General features: G+C 30.4%; 1 protein-coding gene across 5 annotated transcripts in view; it reads left to right on the forward strand.

The window, feature by feature from the left end:
- Positions 1–20901, forward strand: part of LOC148226413 (EGFR adapter protein-like) — a 194947-nt gene that overhangs the window by 149667 nt on the left and 24379 nt on the right. The gene's annotated exons all lie outside the window — the stretch shown is intronic.

The raw sequence follows: 20901 nt of genomic DNA on the forward strand, positions 1-20901 counted from the left end.
ACGTTTCTAAATTTTCGAGTCTGGAAATTTTAACGTTCGATATTTTATAAATGATAAAAATTGAATATAAATTGTATTCATAAAAGATTATTAAGGCAATTTCGCTAAAATCACAAAAAGGGGATCGATCTTATGTATTTCAAAACAGACATTTTAAAAATCTATGGTGTCAAAAAGTGGTGTTCACATTGTGTTATAAAACGAATTTCTTAAAAAATATTAATTACTTTTTTTATATGTATGACATTTTCATCTCTAATTTCAATACAGTCATAACTTCTTTCATTATTAATGAAAACGAATATGTATTGAGAATTTGAAATGTGTTGTGCGGAATTCGAAAGCTAATAAAATACCTCTCTACAGTTATCCGATATGCGAAAGGTAATATTCCAGACAGATGGGCAAATTCGCACATTCAATCATAAAACACGGATAATAAACACGATTATTTTGTAACGAATCAAACCGAAACAATCGATTGTCCCGAACATTTAGTGTTCCGCTTTATTGAGCGCATCTTATAGAAAAGCGCAATAACGGCGCAATTTAACTAAACGAAAATCACGACCCCGATAATCGTTTAACCCGCATGCCATATAATTTTATTATGCTGCCAAATCGGTTTAATTACACAGTGTTTGGTAAAGTAGTAAAAATCTTATGAGGCCATGATTAGCTTGATGTATTCCATAATAATATAAAGTATACATAAACAGTCGATAATGATGTTTGTGCACGTCAACTTTATTTACGAACCATAAAATATTATATTGACTTATGATTAATTATTGATATAAAACATTAACAACTTGTGGTTTAACAAACAGTTAAATATTCAATGTAGGATTACTTATCATATACAAAGAAATGAGAGTTAAATAAAAAAAAAATATCAAATATTGACTCATAGCGTTGCTTTTGCACTTTTTAGCTGAACTCAACTATATTTGATAAATTGCCCTATAATTGTAATCTTACTAAAGCAAAATTAAATCAAACTGACAACTGTGTTTAACACCAATTGTCTCGTTGACAAGCTGGGATTGTTATTAATTGCTGCAGTCACTGCAGTAATGGCGTTTGATGTTCCGACTACTAGATCTTTTCCTAAAGCAATAAACCTTTCGATAATTTATTCGACAACATTAGTACATTTTTCTTCGCTAAACAATTATTCTATTATTGTTTATCATTAGATAACCTTATAAATAATGTGATAATTATTTCAAAATAAAATTCAATATAATAATTCAGTCTAATGACTCCCTATGTATAATACCCTGTTGTAACGCATTGGGCTGTAAAATTTACAATTTCTATAAATTAAAATAACAAATAAATTTCAATTGCGATGCACATATTAACGTTTGTATGACTATATAAACTGTACAGGATGTCTGCCACAAAGATAGAACTTCGTTTATATATTAGGTAAAACGCTAATTATCGGTTTTTTTATTATTTAATAATCAAAAATTCGATTTTACCAATTGATTCAATGGCTGGCAAACTATATTTGTTTGCATGCTTTAATTCCAACTTGTTTTCTATTGTATTACATGAAAAAATTGTAATTATTTGAATAGTTATAATTTGCTAAAGTAGTAATTTTTTTATTTTATTTTTATAAATCGCTACGAAATCAATTAAACGCAGTAAGGGTTTATTGCACATAATATATTATTTACCAAAATATGTTAGTATCGGGCGTCGAATTAGCACGTATTAAGTAGAATTTCAAAAATATGCGTGGCTATTGTGCAATTCTGGGTGTTAATTATTCATTTTTATGATAAATTATCTAGCTGTTTCAGAATGTTGTAATAAATATTATTATTTCTATCTCTGGTTAAATCATTTTTATTTTATTAAAATCAATATTTGTAACAAATTGATTTAATATCAGTTTATAAATTGAACCACCCCTATATTAACAATTGCACTACTCAATGCAATGATTACATCGGCAGATTTAAAAACTGTCGAAAAGCTTTTAGCCAAATTTACAGATGTGAGAATCTAAATATTATAATTATTTATAAATCCTTTTGAAAAAGTCAGTTTTGTTATGTGACATATAAGTACAAGCTTACGTTCAATACTAAAAATGAGCGTATTTGTTAAAATAAAACATCAATATGAAAATAACTTTTTGCTGAATAAGTAAAAGCTTACGTATTGATTCGGAAAGATTAAAAGTATCTGTCGCAAATGTATAACGCATAATCTGCTCTAGCGTCATACTTTTGTGCCACCCCACCGAAAGAGGCGCGAAAAAAATATTTTATGTTTTTTGGTAAATACATACAATCTGAAATAACTTATTACTACAAAATTTTCAATACCTTATATGTACGTCTTAATTTGATTTTAATTATTCATCACAATTTTCATTCGTCTTAATAGAAAATTCTAGGTAAAGCTAATCTGTGATGATCGTTAGAATTTATAATTATATGATAATCACTAATTCTGATCTCCCAGACATGATAGAAATAAAAAATACACCAAAGTCCATATTGGATTTGAGCTCGGAACTTTCAGGTCAATAGTCAGAGACTTATATTAATTGTCTATCGTGTTAGTCAATGTTAGTTATACTTAAATAACGTATAAATAAACGGTAGATGTTAATCTTAAAAAAATATAATCACACTGGCTCGAAGCTAAGGACAAATATAAATAAATATTAATAAACTTAAAGTCATTGATGTGATTGATGGTAAAAGTTTGATTTTGAGTACACAAGCGAGAGGTATTGCTTGATGTCATCAGCACTACTTCTGTTAATAGGAGTTGCTGAAGCTCTATTCCCGTTAAGACATACGCCAATCGATTGAAAAAAAATCTGTTGATTTGCATACGGAATGCCAGCAATTTAGCAGAAGTTCACATTGTGCAAAGCCGCTATGCGGAGCAGATCTAAACCGCAGATACGTAGACAGTACACACAGACAGCGAGAACCTTAAGTTTTGAAAGCGCCGCCGGGTCAAGTGTTATATATTGCCGTGGCAGTCGTAAATCGCTTTTATTTTCCCTTTTATTTCCGAACTGTTTGCATAACTGAAATTTATAAACGGAGATAAAAAAATTAAAGTGTCCGCGGACGCTTCCAAAATAAAAATTGATAAGGCAATTCCGTCTGTTTATGGCGTTTAAAAATTTTATGGCGAGGCTCACGTAGAATTAAAGCGCTTTACAGCCAGCGAACAAGAGTACTTTGAATGCACACGGGCAATGAACGGGTTTTTGCCACGTTTTAAATCATATTTACCCGAAGACAATCAATACGTTATTTCCGAATTAGAACGGCGCATTGTAATAAATTTATTATGAGGTGCTGCGTAGAACGTGAAATATGGGGTGCGGCAGAGAAATGGGCAATTACCAAAACGTGAATTGCATTTTCGTTAGATGAACTTTTATTAAAACCGTTTTGACAAAGAGAGCCTTTACATGGGGACGTTTTATATTTTTTTAATATTCAAATAAACCTAATACACACCAGTTCAATCATATTCAACAGCTCTGGTTAATTAAGTAAATTATGTGCAGATTTTTTAGCATAATGAAAGATTATCCAATAAACGTTTATACCAATTGCTTTGCGTTTATTGTGACTTTGGGCAAACTAGGAGTAAAATATAGTAACACATAATCCCTCTCCATACAATAAAAAAATCATATACATATTTTAACACACTTGATTCACCAAAAAGCAAACTATTAGTCTATATATTTTTCCTCTTTTAATTTGCTATAACATAGAGGCATATTAAATAAAATCGATACAGGATAAAAATATGTAATTTATTTTTGCTTGTTAGAGTTTATATAATTTTGTTATTTGTGCTTTAATGTTTTTTGTCTTTATCCTTCATAATTGGAATATTCGTATACCGAATATAATAGCCAGTTTATTTTAACTTTATTTTTATATTGGTAGTAAAATATTGTTGCTTCTTAATTTCTCAAATTAGCAAAAACTAACAAACTCTAAAAATACAGTTGAGTATTATTTATTATTGTGTCATTTTCTATTTCTTATACTGCTGCATTATCTACCCCAATTATTCCCTTTTATACTAAGAAAAGTTGACCTGCTTCTCTTAATGCTAAATACAATAGCTATAGCCATAACAAATCATAGCTAAAAAACAAAATAATGAAAAAATACTTTGTTATGGCAGAAATTACATATATTTCCGGTTTATTGTTGTGCTGCTGTGGACTTTCTCAAAAGCTGCTGTCGATTACTTGAGCTTAAAAATAATGTTCGAACAAATATAATATGTCTAAACAGACTGTACAAAATATATATAAATATTTTTTAAATAATAAAAAATATTTGTAGATTTTCTTTTAATTTTAATTAAAATTGCTGTCTAAAAAACTACAACTCGATATGCTCAAAAAAATATTACCGTTTTAAATTAATTTAAACAAAGTAAATTATTACAGTAATATTTTTTTAGCAGGGAACTGAGTTGTAGTATTTTGATTAAAATTAAACCCAAATCTATATTTATTTTTTTAATATTTAAAAATTAAAATATGTAGTGTTAATACTTTCAGTTATGTATTAATCATTAATCACTATTTAAACTGTATTTTTAGATTTTTATTAATTTTGTATTAAATATTATATACGAATATTCAAATATGTTGTCGTTTACTTTTCGACATTCGGATAATTAAAAATAAGCGTATTTAAGCGCACTTATAATACAGTGTCATAAACACAGTATATTTATTTACTTCTGATGCAATTAAATTGAATAAAAATATTTCAAGCTATATTTCCTATTATTATTTAAAATTTGAACCATTATTATCAGTGTGATTATAGATATTTGATGCGCACATAGCCTAATCTGCGTCTCGTAAAGTCCAGTCATCTCTATAGATCGTATCTCAGACCTCGTAGTTAAACGTGAAGTGGGAAGCGGCTGCTCCATTGATCTTCCAAATCCTGTTTTATGCTCGTAGCTCCGCTTGGTGCAAGTTTATATGAACTCTCGTGTGTTTTAAATTATATGTATATGATAAAGTTATTTATAAAGTTTCTGACATTAGTGTATTTTGAATTGTTATGTATCGTTTGTTATATATAATGGACAAGATAGAAAAGGCTCTTTTGCTCTGCCTACTCTTAACTGAAAATTTGGTTAAAATTACACTGGCTTGACGACGTTTGTGAACAATTTAAATATGCATTTATTTAATCCATTCGAATCTCCGATCGTCACGCACGTCAGCATAGCAAAATCACTTGTTCGGTACTAGTCGCAAAATATATTTATATTTATTACATTTTTAACACGTATTTGTGACAAATATTTAAACACGGCCAGCTGTTCCTGGCAATAAAATTTACTTCATAAAATGTTGATTTACTTCACAAAATACGTGTCATACCGTACAAAAACTGCACCCTCTCTGTTGACCAGTATTTTTCATTAATGGATTGCTCCAGACGGTAAAATATTTTTTTTTAATAATAGGCTTATTTGTGCCAGCTAATAACCAGCATCATTTTTATATGATTGAATCTTCTTTTAGGCTCTGAATATGCTATATTCTTACGTGTATTATTATTGTATATAATCCATTTCTTATTAACAGTAAAAATAGAATTAAAAATGGTTATCGTTCTAATATATCTATATGATAAGTGAAAATATTCATTCATTGTTGTTGATTGAGTTCCGATCCGATAATTCGTGAGAAACTCGTTGACCCAGTTTAGACACCTTACTAAATTGCATAAAACGCTAAACCCATTTATGTCATTAGATTATATTTATAAGGTCTTAACCATATATTTCGCACAGTTTATTAACAGCCGTTGTTTTAGTAGTGTCCTGGCGAAATTCGTAAAGCAATTGATTTGATAAAATTAACGCTTTCATTGCACAAGTAGTACTAAATAAACAAACCAATCTAATGTAGTGAAAGAATATCCAAAGCAATATTGTGGCATTGATTCTGATAAAATATAAAAAACCGCTTTATACGATGAACTGTTATGTACTAAAATATTTTTTCTGACCATTCGATCATATATTTATGTGTACATGTGAAGCACTCGCTTTATGAATTTATTATACCTACTAGACGGAATTTAATATCAGATATTTTTTATTCATTAATCATATATGCTTTATACGAGAGTCGTTCTACCAGTAAAAAACCGTCATTATTGCACATTCTTGTCATAATATTTTTCAATAAATTCGACGCGCACTAGCAATTTGCGATTGGCTATAGCGTGTTTTATATGCATGCTATATTACCATACTTGTGTGCGAAAAGTCGAAGGTGAACGGAAAATATTATACACTGTAAAATCTCACATCAATAAAAATAATTCTGATTTATAATATATTTTTTTCTGAGCATCGTGTCGACGATTTATATATAATAGAAAGCGCAATCAAATTAAAACTTCATCAGTTGAGGCGAACGCACGTACGAAATTTATATTCCCACGAGTTCAATATTGCTCGTGTCAAACTTAGCCCCAAATTGTGTTTTAGTAGCGGGAGCTCGAGGTTCAATTCTAACTGAGTCCAACAGTAACGGTTGAGGGTAAATTTTACGCTCTATTTCCACAATTAACTGCAATAAAAAATTAAAGTTGAGGTTCAAAAAGGATTTAATGAAATGCCCTAGAAGGAACTTTGAGTAAATGGTGATGACGCTGAGGGGTAATAGTCACGAATTCCACCTTTACTACATAGAATCGGACTTATTCGAAGGTTTATATAATATGTTGTAGCGAGTCTCCCGCAGAGGAATCCAGAAATTAAATATTGCGAACTCTCTGCGCACTCGCAGTCATTAACTGAATTATGGTTGTGAAAGACGAAGTCCTGGCAGGCCCGGGGGGTTGGAAAATACCGGTTTTAGTGACAGGGCTGCCGCTCAGACACTCGGAATTGTTTGGTTTATGTAATTTTAAACGCAGCTCCTCTGAACTCAATTGAAGCCATTTGAGAATCGCGAAAGTTTATCTCGAGCATGTCGTATAAGTTTCACGGCCGCTCAGCGGTTTTATGGTTATAATTTCAATCCTAACTTTTACCACTATATTTGTATTTAATTTTTATGGTGAAATCAAAGTCTACAATAGATTTTAATTTTATGTTCAGTTATAATACAATATAAAAAAACAGTATAATATTTCTGAAATAATATTTTAAATTATTTAAGACATACTTCTATCTTTATCATGAAAGTTACACTTTTTATTTTTTCACGAAGCTTGCACTTGAAATGTACACGATCATTATAAACACAATATTGTTTCGACTGTAATCTTTATTCTATTTTTTAACTGTACTTCATCTTACATACATAAAATTTTATCCTTGTGTATTAAATGTAGAGCTTCATACATTTTTCTAATTATACGTATAAGGTGATACATAATCTATTTAACAGTTTATGTCAATATGTGTGAGAAGGTTTCAATCACCTGCACAATTATTTAGAGGTCATTCCAATGACCATGTTGAAGAAAAACTAACTCGTCTTAACACTGGAAAAAAAATCTCAATCTTACAAACAGATAATAATTGTTCATATTTCACGGACCACCTATTATTACATCCGTACCGAGACGTTAATCACTCGTAAGCACCCATAAGTACCAGAAAAAAAATACTTTTTGTATGGAAAATATGTGATAGACAATGCGTTGTACCTTGCACAAAAATACTTTTGTATTTTTACCCCTTTGTTGCGATTTCACTTTTATAGCATAAAAATATTTCGAGTGCGTCCAAGAAGCGATGCAATTGGCCCGCCAACATCCACTTCTGCAACAGAAAAATGTGATATTTGGTCACAGGAGGGCAGGCAAGCAGAAAAGTATATAGAGGCTAGGGTTTCGACTCCACCATTATAGTGGCAGTCTATTTATATATACATACATATATATGGTGATTCATATATTTTTATAAAAATAAACTATTATCAGCTTTTTTGTATATTTTAATTACAAAGTCACATCTTTTTGACTTAAAATCCCGAAATATGATATATATTATTTTTATTTTTATACCTTGTATAAAAAAATATAAAAACCTTTTTAAAAAAAGCAAGGTCATTTATTCATCGCGCTATTGATATACCATTATAATATTGTCGCTATTGGGTATACATACATATTATTTTGAAAAGATTTAATGTTTATAGTACACATAGCTTAACATTTGGGCAATAAAAGCGATCGTTACCGTATATAAATTATGTAAAATATGCAAAAGATAAAGCCTTATTAATATATATGTACTTTTATTACATATATGAATTGAGTCGTTCGTTTTTATGACCTTTGCCTTATCAAGATAGCTTTTATGCGAATAAAAATGACCTCACTATGTTTCGAAGTTGAATTAATTTATAATTTGATCTGTATATATACAAATATAAGTTAAAATGAAAAAGTTTTATATAAATTCTATACATATACTTTAAAAATAAGCTGTATAATTAAAAATATAAGTATAACATCAATTATAAAAAATTGTATTAGAAAAATAAATAATAAAATCAAATTTAGAATTGGTCTGTAGCTTTCCATTGCACTCATGCTTTTTACTGTTCATGCAGTATTTAAATTAACTACTCTTTATGTGAATAATGTGCGCGATAGACAATGCATTCCACCCTGCGGAAAAGATTATTGTTCTTTTACCCCTTTCTAAACAATCGCCGGAATGGTCGTTTCACTTTTAAGGCGAAAATACAAATACGTTTACTATATAATGTTGCAAAAAAATAAGTAATTAAATTACTGAAGTAAAGAATATTATATATTTATTTAATAATTATATTATGCTGAGAATTCATTATTTATATCTAGTAAGGAAAGCCATTGGGGCATCGAGCTTATTATATTTTTATTTTTTTCGATTAAATTAAGACCATCGTGGCCTAACAGGTTACCCCAATGCGCCACGATGGTCGAAAGCAAATTATAAATTTATAAAACATAAAAAAACGTATATATATACATAAATATAACAATACTTAAACATAACAAAAAAAATTATAAAATATTAAAATTAAAAGATATAAACCGGATCAGATCCTCGTAGCTAACATTAAATAAATCAATTTTCAATGCCAGCGTATTAAGGAGCCGTATGGCCACAGCTATAGGCGAGTCGGCAAGTGCGGATGTCCTAGCCCTAACTGCCATCAAAAGAGGTCTCGATCGTGATTCTCGAAAATGTTCCGGAACCCAAAACTGGAATTCCTCGAGAATAGCTGGATTGTCGACAGCACCTTTTAGTAGTTTGAAAAAATGCTTAGCGACATACAGCTTTCTGCGAGAATTCAGCGAATCATATCCCAACGCTCCTAAAAGAAAGACGCTGGGATATAAGTACGGATAATAACCAAATGTCCTTTTGTAAAGGTATCTTAAATACCTTTTTTGAATTTTTTCTACTAAAAGGGAATATTTGGCTATTCGGGGATTCCAAATTATAGATCCCGATTCAAGAATGCTACGAACTAAGGTGTCATAGAGGATGCGAATAACTGACGGATCGTCAAAGTGAAAGGCATTCCTCATAACAAAGCCGAGCATCTTGGAAGATTTATCACAGACGTCGTGTATGTGTAGAGAGAACCTCCATTTGCTCTCGAAAGTAATTCCGAGATCTTTAATGGAAGTTTCTCTAGTCAAAATGTTACCACCGAGATGGTAGAAATAAGCTGATGGTGAACGGGATCGAGAAAATGACACAGTATGGCACTTTCCGACACTAAAGGGCAGACGGTTAACGGAATCCCATCTCCACAGAGAGTCTAAATCACTTTGTAGAGAGAAGGAGTCCGCAACAGATCGAATGCATTTATATAATTTTAAATCATCTGCGTACAGAAGAAAGCTTGAATTTTTAATTGCTGTATTTATGTCATTAATAAATAACACAAAAAGCAGAGGTCCCAGATTGGATCCTTGAGGAACCCCCGAAGGGGTAAAATATTCTTTTGACAATCGGCCACCATAGGTAACAAACTGTCTACGATTGCTTAAATAACTCGAAAATAACCGAGTTAAATTATCTGAGCAACCGAGGTTCGACAATTTTTTTAATAATAACGTATGACAAACTTTGTCAAAGGCTTTCTCAAAATCTGTATACACGACGTCTACTTGAATTCCGGCATCGAGAGAAGTTGTCACCGTTTTGGTGAACGACAGAAGATTAGTAACAGTGGAACGGGCAGGACGAAAAAATATATTATATTATTATATAATAATATAAAAAGCATATGATAATTAGCAATTATTATTTATAAGTATAAAGCGAAATTTTAGTTTTACACAACCCTGTATTTTATTGTATTTTTTTATTTTTTACTTCTAAATACCCAGCTGCAACTCTCGACACTCGTTGCTCGTAATGTTCGTATTAAAATTCTATCACGCCAAGCCTCAGATGGTGTTCCCTTTCATAGATGCTAATTTTATAGTACATACAAGGTGAATTCCGAAGATGGGATAATGGCTTTAGATTCTAACCCTTTGCGTCCGAACAGGACGAATTGTCGCATAAAGGGCGTCCCACGTGCGTTATGTCCTCGATGCTACAAAAGATATTCCATACGATTAAATCGGACCCGATGCCACGGGGGTATCGGATGACCAGATTAGGTTCGTTTCCACGGCGATAAATTTGAGACCCAGGGTTGGTCCTGTCGTCCTTGTGCTTGTTCCATCAATATTTTACGACCGCTTTACGAGCTTCATCCCCGGAATGGGCCGAGATCTTTGGGAGATTTTTAACACTGGGACACGAGCGGACTTTAAATGTTTTGATCAAGTTTCAAAAAGAACGTTTCCAAATATTCATTATAATATTAAATATAAATAACAACCATTACTGGAAGTTATTTTTTAGATAATCTTCGTTCATTTTTATGAGCCTGTATTATAATGATATGAAGGTAAAAACGAATGCTCGCTTAGAAAACGTAAAATTATAGCTCCACTTCAATAATGATACCGTAAAATATTTCGTTTGTGCGTGTTCCACAGAGGCGTAATGACATTTTGGAAAAAGCGTAGGTTGCGGAATTTTTTAAGCTTGTCATATATATGAATTAGTGTTTATATTTTTTTAGTGTATTAATCTATAGTTTATATTACAAGCGTGACCGCAGGGTATCTATATTTTTAATTAATCATTAATTTTTGTCATTTTTTTATAGATACTTAATACGTATATTGTAGAAGAGTAGCATTTGATCTGTATCTCTGATATATAAAAAATCGATTCGAGAATAGATTTCAATCTTGACAGTCAAACAAATTGCTATTCTTAAAGCTTTTTTTCATTCTGAACTAAATTTGATTTAAGCAATTAATTTATTAGGCACTATATATGCATTCTAAAAATACACATATATTATTCTATTATTTATTTAAAATATGAATACAAAACGTAAATAGTATTAAAAATCGAATATTGGTCTAAATATTTTAATTTGTACATCAAAACATGTACATACATACCGTAACATGTACGTCATATCAATTTTCCCCGTTTAAATTAATACATTTCAATGTGGAAAATCAAAATAGATTATTAGCAATAAAAATAGAAAATACATACTACCTAAATTAATTAAAAAGATTATTTTTAGGTTACGCAATACGTTTTATTGCTCGTAGGTGTAGTCAATTTTATAAAAATAATATTCTCGTATCTCGAAAAAATCGTAAGTCAAGGTTCTAATGTATGTTAAAAATAACAAATACATTTATTTAACATAAGCAATATAATATGAATATTATAAATTTTATAACAGAATCTTTTTTATTATATCATAAAGAACCAGATTTTTAGAACTTATTCTTAAGCGTGTAATTCTACATATTTTGCGTCAAAAAATATTGTATAAGTATTATTTTTTATAGTTAAAAAAATGATTCCATAGCACCTTTAATTAACATATACTATCCCGTTTAATGTAACGCCAATTACAATACGAATTATCCATTTATAAATTATTACCTTGCATAGTACAATAGCCACTGAACAATAGAGCTCTATAATTTGATAGAAAAAGCATTGTGCGGGCTTCCTCTTACGAATCTAACTATACTCTAAAATTAATTTCGAGTTTCTTTCATTATTTACGAGTGCGACTACAGAATTACCGTTCGCTAAAGTTTAACCATTTAAACGAAAGCGTTACAGTCGCGACCGCTAGTAAGACGCCGATTAAAATTGCACAGTAAGCGCGCGCAATCTCGGTTAATTTTAACCGAGCGCTCAAACATAATTACAGCTTCAGTATATAATATTTCAAGTATTATACATTCTGATACGTATCACGTGTGAGTAATGAAATATTTAATTTTAATCAGGATAAGAGTGTTTATTAATTTTCATCGACCTTAGCGTGCGCGTAACGCCGGCGCGTAACACAATAGGGAATAATAAATTACGATGAAAGTTTTAGTGGACACAAGCTTTTATTTATTTAACAGGATACGTGGGTGTGGGTTTTAGTGCGGCAATTACAGGTTTATCCTCTCGCGTCATATATCTTAATACGCATCTTTGGTGAAAGCTATAAAGAATAATCTTGAGGCTTTTAAGTATTTTTTTATTTTATTTTTAGATTAAGGATTAATCTGATACCCCTTATTGTCGTTTTGATTAGAGTTGATGAGGCAGAACGGACGGTGTCGTCGAAAGAGATTTGTCTCTATTAATTTACATAAACGAGATTGGTCGTTATCACGTTTCTTATTACCGAGACAGAGGCGAATTCATTCCTTGTAATGCGTTTTTTTCTTGATGGCTGTATTTTTAATTATTAATTAATACAATTAATAATTTCCGCTCCGGACGAAATAAAATAAAATAAAATTCACTGTATGTCAAAGAAGATCGCCATTATTTCGTCAGAGCGGATAAAATAATATTTATCATTTTAATTGACAGAACGTCAAGTCGCGTTGAAGCTTTCCAAAAAAAATGCGGCGATTTCTAAAGGTCAAAAGTTACTTTTTTTTTAAAATGAATGTACAATGTAGATTCGTTAATATTTCAAAAGCTTATTTCTGTTTCAAATATAATTTATTTATTACATCTAGTTAATAATCAATATACAATTTTAATTGCAAGTTCAGTTTTAAGGAAATTTTGCATATTTTACTACTGACCAAATGACTAAAAAGCAGTTTAATGATGTCGTCCATAATACATAATCACGGTATCATAGATTAAATTTTATTTTATTATTTAATAAATTCTTAATGAAAATTAGTTTTAATTCATTTTTACACTTAGTATTTCTCATTTCTCGAAAATGAGAAATCTGGTCATAAGAACAAATGTACGTAATATATAGTATGTATCTAATTTATTACAGTTTATTCTTTTGTATATGGAAAATCTCTTCACTGATTTAATTTGCAACTATTTGGGTCACTTTAAATCACATTATGTTTTTATATGTATTTTGCAAAAAATGATTTACTGCTTCTATATAAAAAAAATTTACTCTTGTTTCATTTACCCGGCGAGTGAATCTTTAATATTATATTAATTTTTAAATTATTGATTCTTACATTTTTTTGTTGCCTGCCAATAAAAAATGTGAAGTCGAAACAAAATGTTTAGAAATCGTTATTCCTAGAGTCGGTCATAAACAATGTTTTCGGAGTGTCAATCTGGAACATAATTTTTTTCTGTTTCAATAAATTAAAGGGTTAAAACCAGTATTTGTCTTCAAAATTACAGCGGTTAGCAAAACAAAGTATTTATATAAATATAATTTTTAACAAAAAACAGTGATTATCTTATTAACATTACTGTCAGTCTTGAGTTAATTATACTTGCATTCTTAATACTTTTTCAACCAAAAAATATTCATGTTGAAATCAAATCTTTATTCTTAGTATGTTATAAAAATATGCTCAAACAATGTTTTCGAAGTGTCTGTCAATCTGAAATATCTCTCTTTTCGTACTACTTTTAGTACTTGTTTTTAAATTTGTAGCGATTGTAAACCATGTAAAAATATTCGTGTAAATTTAATTTCAACTAAAAGCATATTTTTTTGAAAATGGAAATTTTTAAATAATTAAAAAATAATTACTTAATACATATAAATAAATACAATATTTTGTATATGTTATATATATTTTTAATATATATAAAGTTAAATCTTCGACTAAGAATAATATAGTACATATAGTCAATGATTTTTGCATTCTTATTTTTTGTTGACCAGAAAGTGCTTAAGAAGGTCTAAAGGAAATGTTCGCCATTTGTTATTCCTAGACTTGGTCTTAAAACTATTAATCTGAAATATCAGTCTCTTTTAATACTAAATACTTACTTTAAATGTAGCTGTGAATGAACGGATTTAAACCTATATTTGTCTTTAAAATTGCATCGGATAGAAACTATTTGATTTTTTTTTGTATTAATAAATTTAAAAAAAAATATTTCATAAGCATTTTCATCAAATCTTAATTTTTCCTAATAAATAAGAGATCATATTTTAATAACTTTGTCGAAAAAGATAATTTCAGCCATTTACATATGTTCTATTTTGTATCTATATGTTGTATAAATAGAAGATATGTAAAAGTAAATATTGAAATATTGTAAATATATTTATATACTCATTCTTGAGGCAATGTTTTTTTTTGTATTTTCAATTTTTTGATTACCGGAAAATTATCAAAGAAATCCAAACAAAATGTTTGCTAATCGTAATTCCTAGAATCGGTTGTAAATTTTATATTGTCAACAATATTTTTACGGAGTATTAATCGTCAATATCTGTCTCTTTTCGTACTACCTGCTCTGAATGTAACTGTAAAGTTAGCGGATTAAAATTACTATTTGCCTTTAAAATTAAAAAAAAAAAACATTAAAAATATTATTATAAAAATTAAATATATTTTAAGAGAATTCTTAAGATATATTAAAATTTCTCGAAAAATAAGAATTCATAATTTTGAATTTGTTTAAAGAAATTAAAAATAGACGCTATTTTCACCATACAATTTTGTATGTGAATTATTATTACACAAAATAAAGTTAATTAGCTCTATATTTTAATATTTCAAAACTAAATTTTATGTCAATTAAAACTTGAATTGAGGTATTAAAGTATTTATTGTAGGAAAAGGCTATAAAAGTAAATTTTTATTACGTTAATAAACTTCATAGTTTTCCAAGATTGACCTTCTCTTGTATCTGATTATATCTCTATGTTTTAATAGCTATTCGTGCTTAAAAGGAAGAGTGTATTTAACTACTGCAACTATAGTCAAAATAATATAAAATAAAATTTTGAATAAAATATTATACAGTAGCTTCTTGTATGACCCAAATTCACTGCATTTTAACACTCGGATGACCTGTTTGTGCATATTCGCATTTATTATTCATTCTCGAACAGACAAAGTTATGCTAGATATGTTCTTTCAACTTTGTTCTCTCTCGGTGATATTCTCGCGAGCTTTTCGCCCGCTCGAATGGTCTTTCTCTCGGTAGATAAACGCGACATTCCTGTCACGCTGAGTTAATATCTCTGACGATATCTGGTATTCCAGCATTCCTGGCTCATCTTGTAATTGGTAGTTAGCGCCCGTGGACTGGCGCTGTCGCGTCGTGATGGTTTAGTTCCTGTTTCGCATCACGCGACACCGGTTGGTTTACATAATTGAGGCGTTAAACCGTAAAAATGCGGCACGGATGTTGTACATTAGTTTATTGCAAAATATACGAGACGCTACGTGCTAGTTGGTTAATAAATAAATTATGTTTATTAGTATATATAAAATTAAAAATATACCTAACCAGCACGAGTAGTAGTAATTTTATTTGATTTTTATGACATAGTGCTTTAATTTTCTAAAATTACTAATATTTATTTTATTAATTATGAGGGCAAACTAAATTTGCTCGATGAGAGAAAAGCTTACTAGCTATTTCCCGTAACCATCTAGCTACTAAAACTAGTGTGCTACTTTTCAAATCTTGTCTGCAAATAAAGTCATGCTAAAAAAGCCTGCTTATTATCCTCGATAGACAGATAGAGAGTGGGAAAAATATCATGACGTATGCTTAGTTCATATCTCATTTTTCAATATTTTCTATTTCTCGAAAAATATAAAATTGATCCTTATTTCTTGAGAATTCTCGACAATTTTGGACATATGAAATAATGTATGTAATATACGGTATGTATTTATAGTAATTCAGTATTTCTTTTTATGTATATATTTTTATTTACTCACTTCATTTTCAATAACATAGATTATTTTTGCCCGTAAAATATTCTTGCTAACGATTTATTTATAATAATTACTTAAATCAGTGATCATTGTATTCTTAATTTTTTGATGACCGGCAAGTGTTCAAGGAAGTTTTGCTAATCGTAATTCCTAGAGTCGGTCATAAAACTATTGTCAGGCAATTAAATATCTGGTCTTTTTCGTACTACCTGCTCTGAATACAGCTGTAAATTTAGTAGATTAAAACCACTATCTGTCTCTTAAATTGTAGTGATTGTAAAGTATTTAAAATAATATATTATATTTTTTTACAAAAAAAAACATTTTTCGAGATTTATTGAAAAATGAAAAATCATCTCAAAAATTTTTCGGGAAGATACACTATTCTACATATTTTTTAGACCATGCAACGTTGTATATAAATCATTATTATATATAGTTAAACAGAAATGTAACTATGTTAAATAATATGCGTTATCATCATTTATATATATATATACAAATATAGATTATAATAATGATACATACACATTGTATAGCATTTAAAAGTTTAAATGTGTATAAACGGTTCTGTAGTGGTAAAATTACTTAACCTAATTACGTAATTCGATTTATTCATTAAATATAATTAAACCGTTTTACCAACGTTTAATGTTCATATCTTAACCGTAACATCAATTTATTAGTGCTTATAGTATTTCAGTTCTACTTTACACATAAAATAAAACGAATGGAAACGGTATGATAATCTTTAACGGTGAATATTTAGCATAACACATAAAACACTTGTCCGCCGAGAGACATTTATTATCTGGACGGGCAATAAAATCAATTTTTAACCATAAAGTCCCGTTTCGAGTTCAACCCTGCATTTTCGTATCTAGAGATTCGCCTACAAACTGGTTTGACGCTAATGTCAATTAACAATTTCACCGCACGACCGAGCCGGGCTAACCGTTCGGTTTATTTTAGGATTGATTTTTAACCTGGATATATATAATAATATGTAAGAATGAGATTTATGAATGTTTTGGTTGGTTGTTTTTGTTGCATTTTTTTATTTTGGTTTTGATTGATTCTTAGATAACATTCTTTCCGATCTCAGATCGGCAAAGGTTGACGGTGATGTAATAATGCTGCCATCTCGGAAAGCTCGTCCGACAGGATTCCTGACCGATTGCGAACGGTGGTCATCTCCGTTCGAGCTTATCTCGTTAATAAAACACTAATTCACTTTGGCAATTTGTTATTTCGCGATCGACGAGCGTGGTACGCTAAATCGTGATTAATATCGTAGGTTATTTTTTCGTTCATCGTTCTTTTAATGTATAGTATGTGCTTATGTGTGTTATGAAACCGGTTCATTGCAATGAGAGCTACCTGGTGTGGTTGCTGAGCACGGTAGCTCCTGCTATAAAAGCTTATGTCTTTATTTTTATTTTTTTTTATTATTAATTATGACGCTTGCTTGTGAACTTTTAGAAAAAGCACCCAAAGCTCAAGTGGAAACGATTTAAACACGGTTTTATGTGGTGTGAATATTTTATAATAATTTAAATAATAAATCTTATATGTCATAATCAATCGTAAATATTTAAATTATAATGTTTTGTCAAATATTTTCTCTACAGCAGTTTGATGGCTCAGTCATGGTAATGTTTTATTATGATTTTTGTACTCAGAGGAGCGATTGAAAATTTTCTTAAAGGAAAAAACCTATCGAATACTGAATAGCTTGGGAATTTAGCTTTTGCTTCAAATATCATGGAATTTTAACTACATACAATGAAAAACAGTGCTTATACATAAAACTTGTACTACAGTACAGTAGACGGCAATTAGCGTTGATTGAGTCACCAGTCATGTTCACCTGTTAAATTCAACAATAGGAAGTGACGAATTTTTATCTCAAAAAAACAATTACATTATTTTTATAAGTAAAGCTTATTACTAGAGACACATATTTTCATAAATTTGCGATAGATTAAAAAATTCATCATATATTCGAATAGATAAAATATTTCAAAATAACTTTTAATTCATAAAAATGGCAAAAATCAATTAGTAATAATGTAAAAGGGGCTCAAGAAAATAAACCATTTTCGTTGTCACTTAAATCAACACTGAAAAATTACTAAATATACGTATGTCTAATGCCTGCACTACACTCTCTGGAAGTTGTCCGAACCGAAGTTACAACTGAAGTTGGCCGAGACCTACGACTTCGAGTAAGCGACCACACTGCCGCAAATTTCATATGCCGTTCGGACGACGGCCGTGAATGACGTCCGGGCGGCGGCTTCTGTCACATGCAGCTGGCATACTTGCGCGCGATCGAAAAATGTGCCAAATAATCGCAATTTTTAAATTGTCATTTTATTAAGTTTGTGTGGGCACTCACCAATACAATATCAGTGAAAACTTTTCGGTCGTAAATATTCAATTTACGCAAAATCTTACACCACATCTGTGACTATCCTAGAATGTTTCACCATCGATTCTAAATAAGAATTCGTTATGGTGTGACATTTATATAAATCGTTCTAGGAAAATACATAAGGATATTCGAAACGATTTTTTTTAACAAAATCAAGTACCACTAATTATTTTTTAATTATTTCATTTTATATAAAAAAAAATATAATAACGATATCTGTTAGAAAAATATACTATCAAAAATATAATTAATCCCTTTTGGTGCCCTAAAATATTCAAAGATGTCACTAAGAGTCTGTTGAAGTCCCCGATAAGCATGTGGTATTATACCTTGACCACGTGACTACGATGCAGCGCTCGTCATGCGTGTTGACCATAGGACGCCTACGCGTCTGAAATTGAACCGAGTTACTCGTTCTATCTCAGTTTGCGAAACACCATATCATTATCTCTCTAACTCTCTGCACTTAACACGCGAAATAGTTAAAGGAGAAGTATCTCACCGCTCGCGCTCGAAAGAGCAGCTCCGACTTCGGTCCTTTTGCCTACAATGTTCGGAAGCGCTTGAAGCTGGTCATGTCGACTGAATTACCCCCACTTTACCTCCCGTTCTCGGTAACCTCGGACAACTTCCGAGAGATTTTAAAGTGGACAGAACCGTACTCGACCGAAGTAACCCACTATATTGGCCAACTTCTAGAGAGTGTAGTGCAGGCATAAAAGAAAAATAAATTTACTTGATTTTAATGATTTAATATATGTATATCACTTAGTATTTTTTTGTCTTTCTAGCAAAGTTAACGATTACATAGTTGTCCAATTTACACTTAAGACCGTCGATATATTTTTTTCCCTATAAAGATAATATAAAAATTCTTAGTATTTTGTAATTCTATAATACCGTTGTAATGTTGGCTCATATAAAATTCTATGGTATAATTTTTATATGAAGCTTAATTATACAACACAGTAGGAATTTTATAATATACATACATACTCACACGGGGTGTAAAAAAGTCGTCTGTGAAGGTCGCCGGCAGTCGTTGGAATGTACTGCAAACGCATTGGAGGTATGCAGTGCCTGGGGTCACTATTCATTACAAAAAGGACGTCTTATACCTGTCTTTTAAATTATCTATGCATTTTTTGCCTTTGATACCTCGTCCATATTAATAAAGTCCCTTAATTGCACCCCGAACATTTTTTTACTCAAAACCTTCGTTAAGAGGAGGAATAATAAAAAGCCTTAAGGCAAGACAATCAAAGAAATGTTTTTTGTTCTTGTTGTTTTGTTGCGTTAATTTAGCGATTTTTTCGAATGTGTGCACAAATCACGACTGATTGCGTGTTGCACGCCAGATTGCGGTTTAATGCCTTCTTCTTCCTGAGTGTATGTACCCAATGGTCCCACGCGCCTTTGTCTTCTGGGTACCATTCGAACCTTATCCGGTTGTGGCCCCCCGTCGCAAAGAAGTTAAAAATTGATAGTGTTGCCATCGGGGGAAGACAGACGTAATCGAGATGGTATGCAAGACACAAAGTTTCAAATGATACCCATCGTTTCGCCAAGTGCCTTCGATCTGGCTAGCTCCGGGGTGTCGTAAAACGCCAACGTTGAAATGTCGTTCAAATCTGACGATAACAACACTTGAAACGCGTTGAAAATCACCAAAAACTTTGTTTTAAGATGCTTTTATTGGATAGACTTGAACTTTGAATATATATGATTTATATTATAATACGTAGTCATGTAAATTAGATCATAAAAAATCTAAAAAAAGTATCTATAGATTTATATGTTCCTTACAAAAGACTCCGATCCGAATATTTAAACGTTTTTTTTAAGTATTAGTTAATTTATTATTTATCCAACTACATATTTGTCAAACTATTACTCATATTTTGAAATACTGTTGAAGTATCTAGAGCTCATTGTGCCCTTTATTGTTTTGCGAAACTTATTTTCTTTTCTATGCATTATTTATAACAGCTAAAAGCAAAAAAAAACACAAGCAGTCACATAAAAAATAATAATTAAAAACTCTTTGGAGTTGCCGAAATTACAGAAAATACTCATATTCCCGTGGTAACATTATGCAGCTGCAGACTCTCGATAGCTGGTATTATTTTTTTTAAACCAATGCGAATAATGTTCTAATAATATTTT

This window comes from Plectrocnemia conspersa, unplaced genomic scaffold, assembly GCF_051122295.1.
Source record: "Plectrocnemia conspersa isolate PC_06_02 unplaced genomic scaffold, ASM5112229v1 ptg000014l, whole genome shotgun sequence".
Classification (NCBI taxonomy): domain Eukaryota; kingdom Metazoa; phylum Arthropoda; class Insecta; order Trichoptera; family Polycentropodidae; genus Plectrocnemia; species Plectrocnemia conspersa.